The following is a 23,334-nucleotide window of genomic DNA, read 5'->3' as shown; positions in this document are numbered from 1 at the left end:
AACTGCACGAGAAGGGAAATGGGCACCTGGACATGCCGATCGCTGTGGTCGCGTCAAATTTCACATTCGGTCTCGGCGCCGGGACTCATGCAGCGCGACAAATCGCCTGGATGTTAGACTGACCCGCGTAACCGCGCTGTTGCTCTCCTTGTCTGTGGGCTGAGCGAGCCGGAGGTGTTACGGCGTTGCGCCCGCAGGTAGGCAGCGGAAGGCGCGCAAGGCGCCGCCTGCGGGCAGCGCAGAGCCGCAAGTGGCAGCCGGCAAGTGGCCGACATACGGCGCTAGCGGACCACCATAGACTGCTGTGAAATTACAATTAATCAATACCATTAGCTGCTGACAGGCGCTGATATATATCAACGGGGTCAGTTGAAAATGTGTCCCCCGACCGGGACTCGAACCCGGGATCTCCTGCTTACATGGCAGACGCTCTATCCATCTCAGCTACCGAGGGCACAGAATAGTGCGACTGCAGGGACTTAACCCGGCACGCTCCCCGTGAGACCCACATTCTCAACTTTTAGTCCACACACTACATTCGTAGTGCCCCTGCCAGTATACGCATTACTCGCGGCAGACAATCACCGAGTCCCGTAAGAGTTCGGGCAAATCGTGTGCATCCGCACTGAAGACGGTCATCAGCCGTTTAGCCTTAACTATACGAGGTTTGTCTGGAAAATACGTATAAAAGTTGAATAATAACTTTATTTTAAAATTATTCAGGTATTACAATATAGTCTCCTTCAAAGTACTCGCCCTGAGACGCGATACACTTCTGCCAACGCCGTTTCTACTGTTTATAGCATTGCTGAAAGTCTTCAGTTGTGATGTTCAGTTGCCGTGTCGTTTCCGCCTTGATGGCTTCCACATCTCCCACGTGCCGCCCCCGAAGCACCATTTTGCATTTCGGGAACATGAAGAAGTCACACGGGGCTAAATCGGGTGAATAAGGCGGGAGGTCTGTCACGGTGATTGAGCTTCGGGTCAAAAACTCGCGCACAACGAGCGGCGTGTGAGCGGGCGCATTGTCGTGATGAAGGATCCACCTGCCCCCTTTTGCCAACTCCGGTCGAACTCGGGCCACACGAGCTCTGAGACGTGTCAGAACTTCAACGTAAATATTTCCGTTCACTCTGGCCGGGAGGGACAAATTCCTTGTGAACAATGCCCCTAGAATCAAAGAAAACAATCAACATTGTCTTCACATTGGACCTTGATTTTCGCGACTTTTTTGTTCTCGATTCTCCTGCTAGTTTCCATTCCTTGCTTTGAGATTTGTGCTCCACATCGAATTCGTAAAACCAGGACTCGTCTCCAGTGATGACTCGGTTGAGAATGTCCCCTCGTTCCTCTGCTTCCAACCAATCCTCACAGCACTCAACCCTCTTTGCTTTCTGTTCTGGCGTCAAGAACTTAGGTACGAATTTCACACACAATTTCTTCATTTCAAGTTTCTGTCAGGATTTCGTGAACGATTGTTTTGGGGACTGACAGCTCGTCAGCAATCATTCTGACTGTCAATCTACGGTCTTTAAGAACACAAGCCCGAATTCGTTCAACATTTGCATCGGAACTCGATGTCGACGGACGTCCTGGGCGAGGGTCATCGTTCACTTCTTCTCGGCCATCCCGGAACCTTTTTAACCACTTGTTCACGGTTGGTTCCCTCAGAGAATTGTCTCCGTAAACCTGTTTCAAACACTCAAAAATCTCACGGCCATTCTTGCCTAGCTTTGCAAGAAACTTGATGTTAACGCGCTGTTCCTCAAAGAGAACTCCATGCCGACGGCAGGTGAAAAAGGGTTACCGTCAACAAGCTGCCGCACACTCCCACCTTCACGCAGAGTGCTCTGACTCGAACTGAGCGTTGATGGGATTTTTTTTTGTTTTTTTGTTTTTAGGGCGCAAAACTGCTATGGTCATTAGCGCCCGGTCCGTGACTTAGGAAAAGGTAAAATACGAAAATGGAAACCAGCAGCAATGGGAACGAAACTCAAAAAATTGGAGAAACTAAAAGCAAAAGGAAAGCTTAAAAAACCACTACAGAAAGGGGTTGGTTGTCCCCAAAAAGAGCTTCAAATGACTGACGTCATCTCACTGGCACTAATAAACTCGAGAACGCGATCGGCTGAGCGCGTGTCACCTGCTAAAATGCACGATATTTCGGGCGACAACTGTAGACGGGCGCGTAACGGAGTAAAATAGGGGCACTCAAGTAAAAGGTGTCTTACCGTCCACAGCTGAGAGCAGTGGGGACAGAGTGGGGGAGGATCGCCGCTTAAAAGATGTCGATGGCTAAAAAGACAGTGCCCTATCCGGAGTCTAGTTAAAATTACCTCCTCCCGACGACGCGTTCGGGAGGAAGAGGTCCAAGCACAGGGAAGAGCTTTCACGTCCCGCAATTTATTATGGGGAAGTGTCGACCAATGTGCATGCCATAAAAGAACAACACGACGACATAAAACACTCCGTAGATCGGCGAAGGGAATCGGGCGAATAGCTGGCCGAAGATGAGAGATTGCAGCCTTGGCCGCTATATCGGCCGCCTCATTTCCACAGATACCAACGTGTCCTGGGATCCAGAGGAACGCCACCGAGACGCCCCCCAAGTGGAGCAAGCGTAGGCAGTCCTGAATCCGGTGGACCAGAGGGTGAACAGGGTAGAGAGCTTGGAGACTGAGGAGAGAGCTGAGAGAATCTGAACAGATGACATACTGTATCCGCTGATGGCGACGGATGTATTGGACAGCCTGGAGAACAGCGTAAAGCTCCGCAGTATAAACCAAACACTGGTCGGGAAGCCGAAATCGATTTGGGGTGTCGCCAACAATATAGGCACTCCCTACACCAAACGATGTTTTTGAGCCATCAGTGTAAATAAATGTGGCATCCTTCATTTGTGCGCATAGAGCAGAAAATGCCCGACGATAAACAAGTGAAGGGGTACCAACCTTGGGAAACTGACAAAGATCACGGAGCAGGCAGGTCCGGGGACGGAGCCAAGGCGGTGCTGTACCCCAAGTTGTCAAGAAAGTTTTAGGAAAGCGGAAGGAAAGAGAATGGAGCAGTTGACGGAAGCGGACACCCGGTGGTAGTAGGGAGGAAGGGCGGCATGCATACCCTAAATCCAAGGAGGCGTCGAAAAAAATGTCATGGGCCGGATTAGCGGGCATGGAAGACAAACGGCTAGCATAACGACTTAGAAGGACAGCTCGCCGATTGGACAGCGGAGGTTCAGCAGTCTCAGCATGAAGGCTTTCCACAGGACTGGTGTAAAAAGCTCCAGACACTAAACGTAATCCACGGTGGTGGATAGAGTCGAGACGCCGAAGAATAGACGGCCGAGCAGAGGAGTAAACTATGCTTCCATAGTCCAATTTCGATCGCACTAAGGCGCGACAGAGGCGGAGAAGGACCACTCGGTCCGCTCCCCAGGAGGTACCATTCAGGACACGGAGGGTGTTGAGGGATCGCAGACAGCGAGCCGAAAGATAGGAAACGTGGGAGGACCAGCACAGTTTTCTGTCAAACATAAGACCCAAGAATTTAGCGACGTTCTAAAACGGAAGGTTGACAGGTCCTAGATGTAAGGAAGGTGGAAGAAACTCCGTACGACGCCAAAAATTAACACAAACGGTCTTACTGGGAGAAAAGCGGAAGCCTGTTTCGATGCTCCAAGAGTGGAGGCGATCGAGACAGCCTTGAAGACGTCGTTCAAGAAGGCTGGTCCGTTGAGAGCTGTAGTAGATCGCAAAATCGTCCACAAAGAGGGAGCCCGAGACATCAGGAAGGAGACAATCCATAATTGTATTTATGGCAATGGCAAACAGTACAACACTTAGCACGGAGCCCTGGGGCACCCCGTTTTCTTGGGAGAAAGTACGGGAGAGAGGGGAGAGGGGACCAATGTAATGTACGTTGTAAGACAAACACTCCATACCTCATTTCTTCATACGAGTATGTACTCGCTGAGGATGTTCGATTTAGCTGCAGTATTTGCCAGAACCCGTAGACAGGTGGAAAAAAGCAGAGACATCGATGATGCAGAATAGGTTTCAGTCACTCAACAAAGTTCCATTATTGGCACTCAGGCCAAAGCAAACATCACGACAGCACGCATGAAATATGGAAATAATTTCAGAAAATTGCTTAACTTCATTTTTATGAGCGACGTGCAAACTGCAGCAGTGTATCTGTCTCACACTCTCCACTCTCAAGTAAACACATTGTATCATATTGCCGGTATACTCTTTCTCTTTTCGACATATTGTCATTTGAGTAAAAGGTGGTGTAAGATCTGCGGCGATTCTGACAAAGCCTTTTTTATCGTAATATTGATGCAACATGAAATTGTCGTGAAAGTGGGGAAAAGATTTACGCAGGCGTTTCAACTTCTGAAGAAACTTTATGGAGACGATGCTCTAAGTCGAACGCATTGGTGTGGTTAGTTATGCTGACCTTAAGGATACTTCGTATTAGGCACTGAACGACTTTCCAAGCGAAACTTCCCTGCATTTTGTCGCTAATTTAAAAAAAATCAGCTTCAGTGAGTTCTGAGCACTATCTGCTTCAGCAACACGGCCAATGAATATGTACTCACCATCACTAAATGATGAACAGATTCATTCGTACTGGTTCTCGTTTCCTTTGTAGTTCGACAAATTGTGTGGTTTTTGTCTCTTGCTGTAGTTCACAAACTGAACGATTCCTCAGACATAGCATCTTGTCTTACCTGTGGGAAAAAAAAGAACAAAACTGTAAAATGCAGAGCTTAAAATTATTTTAATAAGTAGCATATAAATTGGCAGAAATACAAACAAAATATTTTCTATGATGCATGGTTTAACTTAACAAGTACCGTGTCATATTTCTAAATTGATTTAAATAATGGAAATTATAACGAGCCACACTACTCAATCGTTACACGTATGGTTTTGAAACGTCTCTGGGAACTTCACTGGAAAATACTGACTACCTCTAAAACTGCGTAAAATGCATACTCGGATGAAGTAGCGAAATAGTATCACTTTTTAAAAACAAATGTAACAGTATTGAAATTAGCACTGCACAGTAAGCAGTATCTATATCCAAATCTATAAATTTAATGCACAGAACGACTCTCAGATAACTAACGGAAAACATGTCACAGTATAGTATCTGCTTCAAACAGTATTGTTCAGTTGTAGCCGGTGATAGCTATATGATGCATCTATACATCTAAAACGTCCTGCTATATGAAATCGTTAAAAACTGTTACGATTTTTTTTTATTTTCGACTCGCTCCGATATTAAATCAAAATCGAGTCTATAGATATTATTAACATAACATGAGAGGACGTTTCGCTGACTTCGCTCATATTAAGATGCCTTTTCTGAATATTACACATACATCTCCAGCTCCGATTCCTGTTTGTGTTCAGAACTCGAATAATATCCGTTTCTCACCACAGTTACATCATTTGAATCATTGTCATCAAAAAACCTGATTCTGATAATTGGTTTTAGTTAGAAGAGGCTGTTTTAATTGCTAATAATTAATAAAACATGAAAGACCTTCCACTTAACATTCATCAAGCAGAATTGGTACTTTCTGCAGACGACACTAGTGTTACAACAAATCCCACTAGACAGAAACTGAAGAGATTGTTAATGAAGTTTTTCAAAGAATCATTTAGTGGTTCCCTCAAAATGGTGTGTCTGCAAATTTTGAGAACACACACTAGATTCAGTTCTGTCCAGCAGATAGTCATACCAGTAAGTTAGGTAGCACATGAACAACAGTCAGTAAACAGAGTAGACTGCTCCAAATTTTTGTGTGTACTTGAAATGAAAGCCGGCCGCGGTAGCCGAGGGGTTCTAGGCGCTCCAGTCTGGAACCGCACGACCACTACAGTCGCAGGTTCGAATCCTGCCTCAGGCATGGATGTGTGTGATGTCCTTAGGTTAGTTAGGTTTAATTAGTTCTAAGTTCTAGGGGACTGTGACCTCACATGTTAAGTCCCATAGTGCTCAGAGCCATTTGAACCATTTGAACCATGAAATGAAATCTACTCAGTTAATTTCAGCTACTTTTGCTCTTTGTATAACTGATAGTCTTGAAAACAAGCGAATTAACCTCCTGAAATATTTTGCATATTTCCACTCAATCATGGCTTGCGGACTAATCTCTCAGAACGAATGAACTGTCTGCACAAAAGCAAATGGTGAGAAAAATTATTGGTGTTAACCTGTGGCCGTCTTCTAAGTACCTCTTCAAGGAGTTACGGATTTCAACTACATCATCGCATTAAATATATTCGCTAATGAAATTCGTCATAAGTAAGTCTCCACAATTTGAGAAGAATAGTGAGGTCATTACCTACAACACTAATCGAAAAAATGACCTACAAAACCTGCTAGCGGCTCAGAAAGGAGTTCAATATGCAGCTGTGGTATTTTGGTCACTGTTCGGTCGGACGCACTTTCAAATAGGCGCGCCGCTAGTTACGCCGTCGCGTTCCCTGTAGCCGCCACCGCGGCACGAGGGCTCTGCCACGAACGATTACCCGCTGCCAATGAAATACAAGCATCCCCTCTCCGGAGCTCCAGCAGCGGGTGTACTTAAGTTCCAGCATTGATCCACTGACCCCATTTTGTGTGTTTGCCACTTGAATAACATGTACAGACTTTCATAGAGGCCAGCGTTCGTCATTTACTGAATAGTCTTAGTACTGTCACAACTGACGCCCCAGCAACAGCTACAGAGTTATGTATGACTTTTATTATTTGATATTAGATGTAGAATAAATTAATATCTGAATTCTTTGTTCATGAACAGCATGTGTTACTCGGTCCTGTATCCATTACTGACCCGTACAGCGTGCAAAGGAATACATAATAGCAGCAAAAAAAATTTTTGATCATTGGCCCAACAACGTAAAATGTCTGACTGGTTGCAAAACATGTTTAAACCAAACTAAAATAATTTCTTCTGGATAACTTTCTATTCCATGGACGAACTGGTAACCTCAAAAATACTAGTTTTGAAGAGTAACTGAACGAATAGGACTACGAAAAGCCAGGTCTAACGAACGAGAAAAATACAACTGTTTATGACGTTATTAGTTACGTAAGGAAAAAACATAATGGATAAGATAAAAAGAGTCTACTTATCCCCTTATTGTTTGACGCATCGGTAAATAAGTATTTTCGCTAGTAAATAAATGTCGATAGTTGGAAATGCTGTTTCACTTCTCATCACTTTACCACACAAAATTGTTCAATAACATATACTTGATGTTTCAAAAAGGACTTTACAATTTTGAAAATTTATATAAATTAATTCATAGTGCCTACAGAGGTGATTGTAGTGTCAATTTGTAGGGAAGTACATAAAGTTTTGTCTCGCGTATTTCGCTAGTGACGAATCGCACCGTAAGGAGCGCTAGCGGCAGTTGCGTTAAATATGGCTGCCTTCACTGGACCCGAGCGTGCTAGCTGTGTGTTTTGGTTTGAAGAATCGAAGTCGGCGACAACAGTTCAGCGAAATTTACGTCCCAAGTACGCTAAAGATCCTCCTACTAGGCCTACAGTTTATGAGTGGCATAAATGTTTTGTAGACACAGGGTGCTCGGTAATATATGGGAAATTATCAGGTCACCCAAGCACACATGACGACGCCGTTGAGCGAGTGAGACAATGTTTTGTCAACAATCCTATGAAATTAACCGGGCTTTGAGCTCGCGAACTGCAAATCCCACATACGACTGTCTGGCGTGTGTTGAGGAACCATTTGCATTTGAAACCGTACAGACTGACGATCGTACAAGCAATAAGACACTGATAAAATTGCTCGCAAGAACTTCTGTGCGGATATGTTAAATCGATTATTACATGAGGATGAAAACTTCTTGAACAAAATCATCTTTTCCGACGAGTCGACTTTTCACTTAAGTGGCAAGGTTAATACACAAACTTTAGGATTTGAGGCAGTAAAAATCCACATCAAACATTGCAACATGGTCGTGACAACCCTAAACTGAACGATTTTTGTGCATCGAGCAAGAACGAAGTGTACGGCTCCTTTTTTTCCGTGAGATAACCATCAATGGGAAAGTGTACCTGGATATGTTACAACAATTTTTGGTACCACAGATCGATGAGAATGACCAAGAACGGAATGTTTATTTCATGGTGCACGACCCCACTATGTGACTGACATCTGGGATTTTCTCAGTGACTGCTTTCCAGGTCAATGGATTGGCCGTGATGCGCCAATTGCGTGGCCTCACGTTCCCCAGACCTGACACCACTGGATATATGTATATTTTTTAATGGGGATTCATCAAGGATATCGTGCTTGTACTTCCTGTGCCGGCTTCTTTAGCTCTACTTAGAGCAAGGATTTACGCCGCCACTGAGCAAGTCACATCTGAAATACAACAACGAGTTAGGGAAGAAAACGACTTCCAATGAGATGTGTGCAGACAATGGAAGCCATATACAACATCTTTAGTTTAAGGTAAAAAAAAATATATGTATTTCCCTACAAAACAACACTAAACCCAGCTCTATATTTTCTTTAAATAAATTTCTATGAATTTTTAAAGTAGTAAAGTCCTTTTTGTATGAAGGTTGCTTTGACCATTACGAAAGCTTTATCGTTGTAGTTGCTCAGTTCCGATGTTATACTCCGATCTAGACTTGTAACACTAACCAAAACGGGCTTGCTGTGCTGGTACTGCGAACGGCTGAAAGCAAGGAGAAACTACAGCCTAATTTTTCCCGAGGGTATGCAGCTTTACTGTATAGTTAAATGATGATGGCGTCCTCTTGGGTAAAATATTCCGGAGGTAAAATAGTCCCTCATTCGGATCTCCGGGCGGGGACTACTCAGGAGGACGTCGTTATCAGGAGAAAGAAAACTGGCGTTCTACGGATCGGAGCGTGGAATGTCAGATCCCTTAATCGAGCAGGTTAGAAAATTTAAAAAGGGAAATGGATAGGTTATTGAGCAAGCAGTGAAAGGAACAAAAGAAAAATTCGGAGTAGTTATTAAAATCCATGGAGAAGAAATAAAAACTTTGAGGTTCGCCGATGACATTGTAATTCTGTCAGAGACAGCAAAGGACTTGAAAGAGCAGTTGAACGGAATAGATAGTGTCCTGAAAGGAGGATATAAGATGAACATCAACAAAAGCAAAACGAGGATAATGGAATGCAGTCGAATTAAGTTGGGTGATGCTGAGGGAATTAGATTAGGAAATGAGACACTTACCACTACTGATGACCTCAGAAGTTAAGTCCCATAGTGCTCAGAGCCATCTTCAGAGCCACTTAAAGTAGTAAAGGAGTTTTGCTATTTGGGGAGCAAAATAACTGATGATGGTCGAAGTAGAGAGGATATAAAATGTAGACTGGCAATGGCAAGGAAAGCGTTTCTGAAGAAGAGAAATTTGTTAACATCGAGTATAGATTTAAGTGTCAGGAAGTCGTTTCTGAAAATATTTGTATGGAGTGTAGCCATGTATGGAAGTGAAACATGGACGATAACTAGTTTGGACAAAAAGAGAATAGAAGCTTTCGAAATGTGGTGCTACAGAAGAATGCTGAAGATTAGATGGGTAGATCATATAACTAATGAGGAGGTATTGAATAGGATTGGGGAGAAGAGAAGTTTGTGGCACAACTTGACTAGATGAAGGGATCGGTTGGTAGGACATGTTCTGAGGCATCAAGGGATCACCAATTTAGTATTGGAGGGCAGCGTGGAGGGTAAAAATCGTAGAGGGAGACCAAGAGATGAATACACTAAGCAGATACAGAAGGATGTAGGTTGCAGTAGGTACTGGGAGATGAAGAAGCTTGCACAGGATAGAGTAGCATGGAGAGCTGCATGAAACCAGTCTCAGGGCTGAAGACGACAACAACAACAACAACTCCGATGGATGGTGTTTCATAACCTCACCTTCACTCGGTACTGGGGTAAGTGAACAGATGACGTCTAGGGTGAATACACCCTGACGAGACGGCGACGTAACGTCACGTAACGTGCTGTGACGTGACGTAACGTGACGATCCATTCACGTCTAGCGTGAATCGGCCTCTAAACCGCCGGCGCTCAGACCTCGGCGCCACCTGGACGCTGAGCTGAGCTGAGCTGGCGGGCCGTGACGGGCGGCGCGACCTACACGGCGGGCAGCCCCACCCTCTGAATGCCAACAGGTGAGGCTGACCCGCCACCGGCGGCCCCTGGCATTCCGCCCCCGCGGTCGGCTGTCTGAGTCTACGGAAACGTGCGGCGCACGGTGACCAGGCGCGAGGAATACTTGGGGTGTTGACAGAGGACACAAAACAAACATGTGCGTACGTGCACTAAAAGTTTAAGCGTGGGCCGTTTTAAACAACTATGGACATTAAGCGCTTCGTAAATGGGCATGAGCTACATCAATATTATCAGTGTCTGATGATGACGGTATGAGGGAAGTTTATCACTGCAGGATAACCATTAGCTGTTGATGGCTGCAAGAGATTAACATGTACTGCATATTAGTGACACTGTCACTCGTACATCTGATGGTGACAACGTGACGGCACAGAACCAGTGCGGAAGAATGGTTTCTACTGCGAACTCTATGAAGCAGCGTAGTGGACGCCACAGAAATTCACAATAAACAGCATTGACAGTCCTAATGAAGAGAACGCGTTTATCTGACGTGCAACGCAATGCTCCCTCCATCCTCGCTGCCCTGCAAAAGACCTTACGTTGGCATCAGAATGACACAAATAGCTAACAGGAATGGTCGTTAACTGCTATTTGTGCGATTTTAAAATGTGTAACGCCATTAACGACCCCGCCAAAGGTGAGTTTCGTAATGTAATACGGTTTCTGAATACAAAACAGTCCGCCTTGTCGTAATGTACAGACAGGTAAATGAACTCTATGTATAATGTGATGAGTGAAGCTTCAGTACGAAAATGACGAATAATGTTTAGTGGAGGAAAAACAACCTTCAGTTGTAACTGATGATCTCAAATCAAGGACTGAGGAAAAAATTCAACATGACAGACGTTTAATTAATGATGGACTGAGCTTGTACTTTCCTGAAATTTCACGATCAGGTGTTTTTTTTTTTTTTATATCAAACTGTTAGTGGTGATCTGAACTGCAGAGAAGTGTGTGCCAGGAACAAACACAAAAAAAAAAAAAAAAAAAAAAAAAATCGAATGGCAGCTGCTTTTCTCGCACGATACGACAAAAAAAGACAAACAAATTCCGCGCATCGTACAGGTTATGGCCACAGTATTTTCAGGTGGTGAGGGCGTTTTACGGTAAGAGGCGAGACCATAAACGCAGCGTCCTACTGTCGAACCCTTCACCGACTTCGACGCGCGTTTCAAAACAGCTGGCGTGGATTATTGTCCAGTGGCATTTTGTTGTGCCGGCCGCTGTGGCCGAGCGGTTCTAGGCGCTTCAGTCCGGAACCACGTGGCTGCTACGGTCGCAGATTCGAATCCTACCTCGGGCATGGATGTGTGTGACGTCCTTAGGTTGGTTAGGTTTAAATAGTTCTAAGTCTAGGGGACTAATGACCTCAGATGTTAAGTACCATAGTGCTCAGAGCCATTTGAACCATTTGGCATTGTGCTTCTTCACGCTAACAGTCGCCTGCATTCCACTACTTGTCGGAAGATTGCCTTCTGCAGGTCGTTGCATACGAACTAAGGACAGAAATCAGTGTACAAAATTAACACACTTTATTAAGCAATAACTTAACTACCATTAATCGCCACAGCTGTGGCAGGTTTCGATAGTACGTGATTATTCGATACTTGGTGGCCGAATTGTTTCAAGTATGAAGCAGTCAAATAACAACTGAGTTGCGATATAACAGAGGTCAAGTTCAGTCCCCCCCCCCCCCCCCCCCCTGTCACGGATGAACAGGTACACTGTACAGAAAGAGACACTACTGTTACGTACAGTAGTACAGCGAACAATGCTAAGAACTGTTCGCTTGGTGCACAGGAACGATTCCATTCGTCAGTACTCCAAACTAATAATACTGGACGCACACTGTAGTGTTGGATACAAAACCGAATCGAGGCGACTCCTGGTAACTAAAACAGTTTGTCTGGAGCGGCCGCTCTTTAAGTGGGAAGTTGTTGAACACGTGCCTTATAGCGCGGACTTGGCAACGAGTAATTACCATTTGTTTCCAAACTGAAGGTTCCTTTTTTTACGGAAAGCACTTGAAACAGGATGTTAGTGACAGCGTGGCAGCAATTGTTCATGCAGAAGGCATAACAGGAAATCATGAGGTGCGCTACGACAAACACACTGACGGATCCCAGCGGAGGTTCGAGTCCTCCCTCGGGCATGCGTGTGTTTGTTAGTCCTTAGGGTAATTTAGGTTGAGTAGTGTGTAAGCTTAGGGACTGATGACCTTAGCAGTTAAGTCCCATAAGATTTCACGCACATTTGAAAATTTTTACACTGACGGAAACAGAACCTAACACTAAAAAATGATTAGTGTAGAGTAATGAAATTTTGGGAATTCATTTGTCTAGGTAAAATATTTTAGTGATTAAGATTGCAAGATCACGTGTTAATGCAAGCGCGAGATAAGCCATTGCCAATGTGAAATGTTGGTACATTAAAAACCGGTGTAGCCGGCAGAATGTTGAACTCAAGCATGCAAACATGCATGCATTATGTTGTAAATGTGTCGGGTGTCAGTTTGTTGGATGGGGTTCCGCGCCTGTTGCACTTGGTCGGCTAATACACTGACGGTTAATGCTGGTTGTGGATGTCGCTGGAGTTGTCGTCTGATGATGTCGCACATGTGTTTGATTGGAGTCAGATCTGGTGATCGAGCAGTCCAAGGCAACATGAGGACATTCTGTAGGGCATATTGGGTTACAACAGCGGTATGTGGTCGAGCATTATTCTGTTGGAAACATCCTCTGAAAAGCAATCCATGAATGACAGTGCAACAGGTCGAATCAGCAGACTGACGTACCGCTTTCCAGTGATGGTGCGTGCGATAACCATGAGAGTGCTCCTGTTGTCATATGACATCGTACCCCAGACCATAACCCCACGTGTAGCTCCAGTGTGTCTAGCATGCAAAAGGTTGGTTGTAGGCCATCAACTGGCCTCCTCCTAACCAACACAGTGCCATTCAGTGGCACCGAGGCAGAACCAGCTTTCATCAGAAAACACAGCAGACCTCCAGCCAACCCTCTACTGAGCACTCGCTTGACATTACTGAAGTCTCAAATGGCGAAGTCTGGGGACTGTGGGATGCACTTTCCAGGGAGTCTGCAACGCAGCTCTCCTTAAAGTAACAGTTCGTTGAGTCACTGTTGTGCCAATTGCTGCTCAAACTGCTGCTGCAGGTGCAGTATCATACGCCAGAGCCACATGCCGAACACGATGGTCTTCCCTCTCGGTAGTGCCACGTGGCCGTCCAGACTCCGGTGCCCGGTCTTCTTGCGAGCGTACATTCTCGAGGCGACCGCTGCCAGCGATCATGTATAGTGGTTCCATTCCTGTCACGTCTTTCTGCACTGTCGCAGAAGGAACATTTTGATAAGAGCTTCTTTGTCGTCTTAAAGGCATTCCTGACTAACATCAGCAAGCCACGTCCACTCTGAAAGGTAATTAACGCTCACGATCATTACAGCGTGTACTTAAAGCAAACCTGATTTGTATTCTCATAGTGGTGCCACTTATGCGACTGGCCCGAAATCTGAATAGACATCACCTTTCAGATGTAGAAATACACCTACCAACTTTCGTGTATCGCAAAATTTCTTCTTGGTGTCGTGATTTTTTTCCGTCCCTGTATTTAAATCAGAACGGCGAGTACGTAGAAAAACAACAAAGATATCAAAATATGTTGTAAAATAAGTTTTATTTCATTATCCTGAAAACATCCGTAAAACAAACGTTCTATGTTTTTAGTTTGACCCCTGTAGAAGGAAGGAAGATTAGCTTTTAAAGCCTCGTCGATGACGATGTCGTTGGTGACAGAACATTGGCTCGGACTGGGAAAGGAGAGGAAAGGAAATCGGCCGTGTCCTGTACAAAGGAGACACTCCGGTATTTGCCTTATGCAGTTTACAGAAACCACTGACAATCATAGTCTGTATGGCCGGATGGGATTTGAACCACTGTCCTCCCCAATATGAGTCCAGAGTGTTACCGCTGTGCCATCTCGCTCCGTAGCTGTAAATAGAAGTGGGACTCGCGCACTCATGTAAGAACTAATGGTCCTGAAATGGAAACCACAGTGAAAATCTTACGAAGCTTTGCACAAATAGCCGGCCGAAGTGGCCGCGCGGTTAAAGGCGCTGCAGTCTGGAACCGCAAGACCGCTACGGTCGCAGGTTCGAATCCTGCCTCGGGCATGGATGTGTGTGATGTCCTTAGGTTAGTTAGGTTTAACTAGTTCTAAGTTCTAGGGGACTAATGACCTGAGTAGTTGAGTCCCATAGTGCTCAGAGCCATTTGAACCATTTGAACCTTTGCACAAATATGTTGGGTCGTGTCTGTAGTACGCCCGTAGATAGCTCCATGCTGCTCTCCTCAGTTCTGAGCGCACTGTCGGCGGGTAAAGATGCCTATAAAATAGCGTCTCCTGCCAAGTATGGGTGCCTACCGAGAGATTTCGCCTGATTTCATACAACCCAGCATAATGTACTTGTCACACATTTCATCGTCTTCGTGACGATTTCTGCCGCACACTGACGGGGGAATGAGGACGGTCCTGCAGCGTTTTCGATGGGCAGTGTTTGATCACTCACCATATAGCCCGAACTTGCCTCCTCCTTGCGGTGTGGCCGTGCGGTTCTAGGCGCTTCAGTCTGGAACCGCGTGACCGCTGCGGTCGCAGGTTCGAATTCTGCCTCGGGCATGAATGTGTGTGGTGTCCTTAGGTTAGTTAGGTTTCATTAGTTCTAAGTTCTAGGCGACTGATGACCTCAGAAGTTAAGTCGCGTAGTGCTCAGAGCCAGCCAGCCTCCTCCTTGATTTTTCATCTATGCTCACATGAACCGTTGGCTATGAAGACAACATTATGGCACGGACAACGAGCTGCAGTTCAGAGTAGAAACTTGTCGGAAATCACAAGAGGATGACGAGGGTATTATTGGAAAGCTGGTACAACGGCACGACAGATGTCTAAATGGGGGCGGCAGCTACGTAAAGGTGTAGCTAACTATTGCAAATTTGATTTTCATTGTGGTTTCCATTTGTGACCGGTCGTTCCTTACTCTCCGAATAGCCCTCGTACATGTATAGATAGTTCATCTACAGATTTTGATAAATGAGTTGCCAAGTACCGTTATATGTGACATGTAGGACCGTATCTTTTGGTTGCACTGACTTAAAAGCTTAAATTTTTTTCGCCGCCGAGGGACCGTAGACCTTAGTATTTGACTTACAATTCAATTTGATTCCTCTACCCGCTCCTGTCTGGACAGACAGACAGACAAACAGATAACAAAGTGATTGTTTAAGGGTTCCGTTTTCACCCATTGAGGTATGGAGTAATTGGGTGATCAAAAGGTGTATGAGACGGAAGGCAACGTTACCGCCCGTCTGCTTGTGCAGACAGCTGGACAACCAAACGGGAAGTATCATCCTGCAGCAAAGCAGACAAGTATTTGAATTTTTCACAATCCCTGACTGCTCGAGACACGGGAAGGACTGTGAAGAATGCGTCACCAAGAATCTTACTGAAATCTGTAAGACTAGAGAGTCATTTTCCTCTGTCTTCATCAAGAAGTTCAGAACAGTCGAGAAGTTGTCGCTAAGACCCACAGAGCAGTAACAAAGAATTAGAAAGAGATGTCCGTCATTTGCAGTGGACTGTTAGAACCAGGTATGTGTCTGTGCGTTAAGTCTGCACCAGGCTCATTTTTGACAATGCTATTGCTCAAACGCCGTTAGGAACAGTGCAATCAAACAATTTTCTCAGAGTCTACGCGTCTCAGTATCTCGTAGCACACATCAGGTACTTACTATGTCATCTACTCGCAACACAAGGTCTCATCTACCCCACATGTATACATCCACCAAAGGAACACATGCCTAACACCCCCTCAATTGCCGCTGTCCGCTACTGGGACAAGTCACCTTGCACTGCACGCGCAATTCAATATCCTGTTTCATTTCAGAAAGAAATGAAGGGATTCCGTTTCTTTGCATAATTTCCTTTCCAGAAATTAACCAAGTAGGCATTTTTCTTAGCTCAATAGTGAAGTAAATAGTCTCTTCATCGTCAGCAACGTTTTTGTTTCGTTCCTATCCTTTCCAGTTACTGATTCGTGTTTTTTCCTCTCTTAAGTACGCGTTTCCTATAAATTTTCCAAGTTTCTCTATCTCTCTAACAGCCATATCTTTCCTCCCGCCCCACCGTTGGGTGGCTTGCGGAGTATAAATGTAGATGTAGATGTAGATGAAACCTACGGGCCAAGACTTAAACCTTCGTTATCTGCAAATTAGTTATATTAATCTCCTTTTCGTAAACGTATGAAAACAGCGCTTTCTCCTGCAATTATCTCTTACCCTTTTTGTCGTTATTATTTCAAAATTATAGAGTGCACCCCACATATAGTATACAGAGTGAATTACCTAAAACCTGCCTCGCTTATACTGCGGAAATGTAAAGAGTTATTGACGAGCGGTTTTCACAGAATGGATTGGTAGCCACGGGCTCGTATTGTAAATCAGTAAACAGATTGAGATAATACTTAGAAAGGGTATTTTTTGTCCAAAAATACTTTTTTTAAAATCTGTCAATGCCTATTGACACTACCAGACTAAAAGTAGGGTAAAACAGATTGTTGGTGGCGTTTGTTGCAAGAGTCTAGTGCGAGTCGTTCACAAGATATTGTATTTTGAAAAGTTCCCACAGTTAAACTTGTACAACACCTGTGGTAGCACACGCTAAATAACATTACTAATGTACACACTAGTTACGTGGATTCTGACCAATAACGAGACAACTGGCCATTACAAGTTGTGTTCAAGATGAACACCGGCAACGGCAATACACGCTTCCAGTCTGGTATGGAACGACTGCTGTACAGGTGCTAGCATTTCAGCGGAGATGTCCGAGCAGGTTGCAGTAATACGTCGTTGTATATCATCGCGTGTAGTTGGTATTTCCTTGTAGACAGCGTCTTTCAGCTTTCTCCACAGAAAAAATACAGGCGTCAAATCCGGGGAACGGGCTGGCCACGCTACAGGTCCTCTGCGTCCAGTCCAACGATTTGGAAACGATTTGTGAAGATATGGTGTAGTAATTCGTGCACTATAAGCTGGACAGCCATAGTGTTGATAACGTTTACACACCATGGACGCTGACGCTCCACCTGATCAAGCCAACGGGGACAGTCAACAGACCAATAGTGCATGTTTTGGTGCTTTACCTGGCCATGATTGGTAAATGTGGCTACATCACTAAACAAGATACATGATACATTTGGAGTATCCTGTCTTAATGTCCTTTTACAGAAGTTAACGGCCGGCCAGGGTGGCCGTGCGGTTCTAGGTGCTACAGTCTGGAACCGAGCGACCGCTACGGTAGCAGGTTCGAATCCTGCCTCGGGCATGGATGTGTGTGATGTCCTTATGTCAGTTAGGTTTAAGTAGTTCTAAGTTCTAGGCGACTGATGACCTCAGCAGTTAAGTCGCATAGTGCTCAGAGCCATTTGAACCATTTGAACAGAAGTTAACACGATGCTAATAATCGTTTTCATGCACCTCTTAATAGAGAGAGATGTGATAGGGGTGGAACCTATATCGCTGGAGATCGCGTAGGACACTTTCCTGACTCATGCCAGTTGTTCGTGCGATTGCGCGGGAACAATGTGCGGATCGACTGCAACAACAGTAAGAATATTAATTTCCCCTTCTTCTGTCGTTACTTATTTCGTACTGTTACGTTGTCTAGGTGTTACACTACCATTTTCACGTAACTAGATGAAGAGGTCGATCAATAATTTCCGAGATCGTTGACCTCTTTTGGGATATCTTGCCACGTGCACTATGCAAAACCGAACTGAATCTCTTCCTACACTTTCCACTCACCATCAGCAGGTCGGCTTTTTCTGTACTGGTAAATCCCATCGTCCACTCACGACCTACTGCTTGGATTGTCACACAGTAACTGACAAGCAAATCGCAATACACTCAGGTCACACACAAGCACACTCTAGGAAAACAAAACAACATCGTACAAAACGAATACGTAGGTTGAGCAGCACAAACAAGTTTCAAAAAAATACGATATCTCGTAAACGACTCGCACTAGAATCTTCCAACAAACACCTCTGACATTTAATTTACCCTATTTTTAGTCTGTTGCTGTCAATCAATTCATTCTGCGAAACCCGCACATCAATAGCACTTTCCACTTCCGCAATATTTGCGGTGCTAGTTTAGGTGATTCACCCTATTTCATGTAACCAGTTTGCCGTGATAAGTAGTGGAACTATTTGAAAAAGTCTGACTAGATATAAGACAGAGCCTTAATGATCTTAACATTGTCAGCAAAAATAAGTACGCAGAAAGTAACAGCCAGCGTTTCTAGCAGAACAATTCTGTTAATGTCATTTTCGGAACGTCGTACACATACATCACACTGGACTGAAATAAGTGGAGAGAGATTTATCGACCCTCCAGCTGTAGAAGAAATTATGTACAACTACTGTCGAGGCAACACTTCATGTTTTTCCTAGAAAAAAAGAGACTGTCTACAGTGTTTCCTAATTTGAAGGATATGCCTAAATGCGGAGTCTATTAGAAGTAGCACATTTTTATCAGTTACGTTTTATATAATGAAGCGCCAAAGAAAGTGGTATAGGTATGCGTATTCAAATACAGAGATATGTAAACAGGCAGAATACGGCGTTGCGGTCGGCAACGCCTATATAAGACAAGTGTCTGGCGCAATTGTTAGATCGGTTACTGCTGCTACAATGGCAGGTTATCAAGATTTAAGTGCGTATGAACATGATGTTGTAGTTCGCACACGAGCGACGGCACACAGCATCACCGAGGTAGCGATGAAGTGGGGATTTTACCGAACGACAATTTCACGAGTGTACTGTGAGTATGAAGAATCCGGTAAAACATCAAATCTACGACATCGCTGCGGCCGGAAAAAGATCATGCAACAACGAGAGCGACGACGACTCAAGAGAATCTATCAACGTGACGGAAGTGCAACCCTCCCGAAAATTGCTGCAGATTTCAATGCTGGGCCATCAACAACTGTCAGCGTGCGAAACAATCTAAGCCGGCCGCAGTGGCTAAGCGGTTCTAGGCGCTTCAGTCATGAACCGCGCGACCTCTAAGGTCGCAGGTTCGAATCCTGCCCCGGGCATGAATGTGTGTGATGTCCTTAGGTTAGTTACGTTTAAGTAGTTCTAACTTCTAGGGGACTGATGACCTCTGATGTTAAGTCCCGTAGTGCTCAGAGCCAATCGAACCATTTGAAACATTCAACGAAACATCATCGATATGGGCTTTCAGAGGAAAAGGCCCACTCATGTAACATTGATGACAACACAAAGCTTTACGCCTCGCCTGGGCCCGTCAACACAGACATTGCACTGTTGATGACTGGAAGCATGTTGCCTGGTCGGACGAGTCTCGTTTCAAATTGTATCGATCAGATGGACGTGTACGGGTATGGACACAACCTCATCTATCCACGGACCCTGCATGTAAACAGGGAACTGTTCAAGCTGGTGGAGGGTCTATAATGGTGTGAAGCGTGTGCAGTTGGAGTGATATGGGACCCCTGATACGGCTAGATACGGCTCTGACAGGTGACACTTACGTAGGCATCCTGTCTGATCGCCTGGATCTATTCATGTTCATTGTGTATTCCAACGGACTTGAGCAATTCCAGCAGGACAATGCGACACGCCACACTTCCAGAATTGCTACAAACTGACTGCTGGAACACACCTCTGAGTTTAAACACTTCCGCTGACCACCAAACTCCCCAGACATGAACATTATTGAGCAAATCTGGGATGCCTTGCAACGTGCTGCTCCGCCCCCTCGTACTCTTACGGATTTATGTACAACCCTGCAGGATTAATGGTGTCAATTCCCCCCAGAAATACTTCACACATTAGTCGAGTCCATACCACGTCGTGTTGTGGCTCTTCTGCGTACTCGCGGTGGCCCTACACGATATTAGGCAGGTGTACCAGTTTCTATGGCTTTTTTGTGTATTTGACTTACTTTAGTATTTAGAACGCCACGCCTAACTAGTGTTTGGCTATGTCTGCCACATTTTCAGACTGAGCGACGAGCTGCTTCGCCACTATACCGGCGGGCTGGCTCTATACTTTCTCAAATTACGCCTCTCGGGAGGCGCGGCCATCACACGCACGCGTTCCGGCCGCCCCCGCTGAGGCACGGCTTCAGTTGCCGCGCACTCGCCCACTCTCCCCCCTCCTCCTCCCCGCTATTTATCGGCTCGTCCTCGTTAAGCCCTTCGCACTAATTGCGATGGCGTGTCCCGAACGACAACCGAATGCCATCGTTCGCTCCATGTTTCCCCTCTTCTTTGTTTTTTTCCGGCATTCGTAATTGATGTTCGCACTCGGACGCGGCTTAGCATTGAAGCCCGGTGCTTTATGTCCCTTTTTCTCTCCCGCCGGAGGCGCAAAGCCGCGGGAGGGACGGTGGAAAAGTGGGTTGGGGGAAGTATGCCACATTGTGTCACAGTGACGTACTGTCCGCCCGTCACGCCGGACCGTGCTTTTAAAATGTAATATATGTCAAAACTGTATGCCTGCTAGCAGTTAATCACTCAAGGGGCGACGCAGGAGAAATACCACAGCCAGTATTTATCACGGGCCGCCCCATAAATACCGCCTATACGGATACGCAGATGGCCAACACTATCTCCGAGACAGCCGATTGCTGTGTGCAGTTGCCAGATTAGGAACCTATACAAATTCGTGCACGAACCGCATTCAGTCTCCAAGACTTCTCCCATATAGAACTTTCAGTTGCGTTAAAGTTGATTCCCTGCTCCCTAAAGATGACTGATCTGGAGACAGAACGCCTCTTCTATATGATCCAACATGGTTTCCACAATCTCCGATCCCCTGAAACTCATCTTGCTCTTTTTGTTCGTGACATCCAGAAGGTAGGTGACTGCAGAACTCGGGTAGATGTCGTGTTTCTTGGCTCAAAAAAAGGTTTTAATCTAGTTCTGCTTAGTCAACGAAACACGCGAATGTGAAATAGGCCTACCCCAAGGGTACACAGTTAGGAGGAAGAATTCCTCGCAAACGGAACTGTAATTACGGTCACTGTAATACTGTCTGTGCTCGGGACTAACTTTATAAAACAATATGTTATACGTTATAGTAATGTAGATTCTCTGAATTAAAAATTGTGAGATTTTCATTACATCCCCCCCCCCCCCGGTTTTAAATGAGATCTGACCGGAACCTCCCCCCCCCCCTACCCTCTCCCCTTTCTGTGCTCACGTAATTAAAGGACGTCCCTATGTGCTCTGGGGATCTCACGTGGTTGGTTTCTACGGGCGTTACAAGTCAGCACAGGAAGTAGTGAACCTGCTATACGAACTACAAAGTCCGTGTCCGCATTGTAGAAGCACGACGGGGCACCCGCAACCCAACATCTGACACGCTACAAGCTCCAAGGAGCGTCGTAAGTGGAAGGCTGTTGGTTCCGGATACAGCAGTCTACATCACCCACATTCGTATAGATATCAAACACCGAACCAGTATCCTTCAACATGTAACACTGGACAACAGGCGAGGTAGACAAAAACTATCTGGAAGTAACGATAGGTGGATATTGTGGAAAATAACCAAAACGACCAGAGCACAAAACTAATACACCGAAGAAGTTCTGGAATAATTACGTAAAAAACGCAATTTCTTAACGAAACGGAGCGACGGAAAACGAAAATGATAACCTAGCTCTGAAACACATCACACTGCTTGCGAAAATTCTGTGAAGCAAAAGTGCTAGAAAAAAGACTTAATGGTAGATCCAGAAGATGTTACTGGGAAGTTCACAAGAGAACAATGGAACTTGGAAATTACGAGTATCAGGAAGCGAGGCATGAGGCAGAAGAGAGTAGATGACAGCTGCAACGTCGTAGCTTGGCATTTAGAAACTGACATCTGGATCCGTACCTAACAGTTTAACCGTTCATTGTTAGCTGCAGGGAATTCTCTCTCGTAACGATAATGTCTTCGCAAGCCACCTAAGACACAAAAAATGTGTAGTGCTGCCTCGTGAGGTATGTAGGCGGACGCATTTGAACTATGAAAATGTGAGAAAATATTTTGCACAAGCCTCTGGTGAGGCCATACAATGTTTTTAATAGAATTGTGGGTTCAGAGAGTTTCCTGTAAGCCGGCCGCTGTGGTCGAGCGGTTCTAGGCACTTCTGTCCGGAACCGCGCGACTGCGACGGTCGCAGGTTCGAATCCTGTCTCGGGCATGGATGTGTGTGATGTCCTTAGGTTAGTTAGGTTTAAGTAGTTCTAAGTTCTAGGGGACTCATGACCTCAGCTGTTGGGTTCCGTAGCGCTCAGGGCCATTTGAACCAGTTTCCTGTAACCTTCGTCGAATTATTCTGTACATTCAAATTTCAGATATTATCTACCGAAAATAATGCCAAACAAACTTAGTGACAGATGACAGACAAGTGCCGCTTGGAGATACCAATCGCTATCCTCGCTTTTTTCCCCGTACAATGCTCTTACTGACTGAGCTATACCGCCACTTCTAACGAGCTGATCTCACGGCTTAAATTATCGTACTTTCCAAATCCTGCATCCCTAGCCGGATAAGCCACTATTGCTAGAAAAAGATACGCGTGAAACGGGTTACCTACCCACTGGAGTGAGTGCAGGTCGGAAACATCCACAAATGTTAAAACAGACAATCCACGAGAGCGTCTGTCACGTTTCCAAGTGGATGAGAGGGACGCTCGATCTGTAAGCTGGGATGTGAGTCGTACATGGATAGCTCAAATTTCAAGAACACTGCCTGAAAACAGCAAAGATCCAGGACAAATCCGGCCCGCTATCGCAAGGTTTCATAGAAGCGTATACTCTACTGCAAAGTACACTGAAGAGCCAAAGAAACTGGGACACCTGCCTAATACCGTGAAAGGCCTTCGTAAACACGCCAAAGTGCCGCAGCACGACGTGCCATGGACTCGCCTAATGTCTGAAGTGGTGCTGGAGGAAATTAATACAATTACTCCTGCAGGACTGTCCATAAATCCGTAAGAGTACGAGGAGATGTAGATCTCTTCTGAACAGCACATTG

General features: G+C 45.3%; 1 non-coding gene across 1 annotated transcript; it reads right to left on the bottom strand.

The window, feature by feature from the left end:
- Positions 1 to 380: 380 nt before the first annotated feature.
- Positions 381 to 454, bottom strand: Trnat-ugu (transfer RNA threonine (anticodon UGU)). The gene has a single exon. It is a non-coding gene; the product is annotated as a tRNA-Thr (tRNA).
- Between the last annotated feature and the right edge of the window lie 22,880 nt (positions 455 to 23,334).

This window comes from Schistocerca cancellata, chromosome 6, assembly GCF_023864275.1.
Source record: "Schistocerca cancellata isolate TAMUIC-IGC-003103 chromosome 6, iqSchCanc2.1, whole genome shotgun sequence".
NCBI lineage: Eukaryota > Metazoa > Arthropoda > Insecta > Orthoptera > Acrididae > Schistocerca > Schistocerca cancellata.
This window is presented reverse-complemented; position numbering and strand designations above follow the sequence as displayed.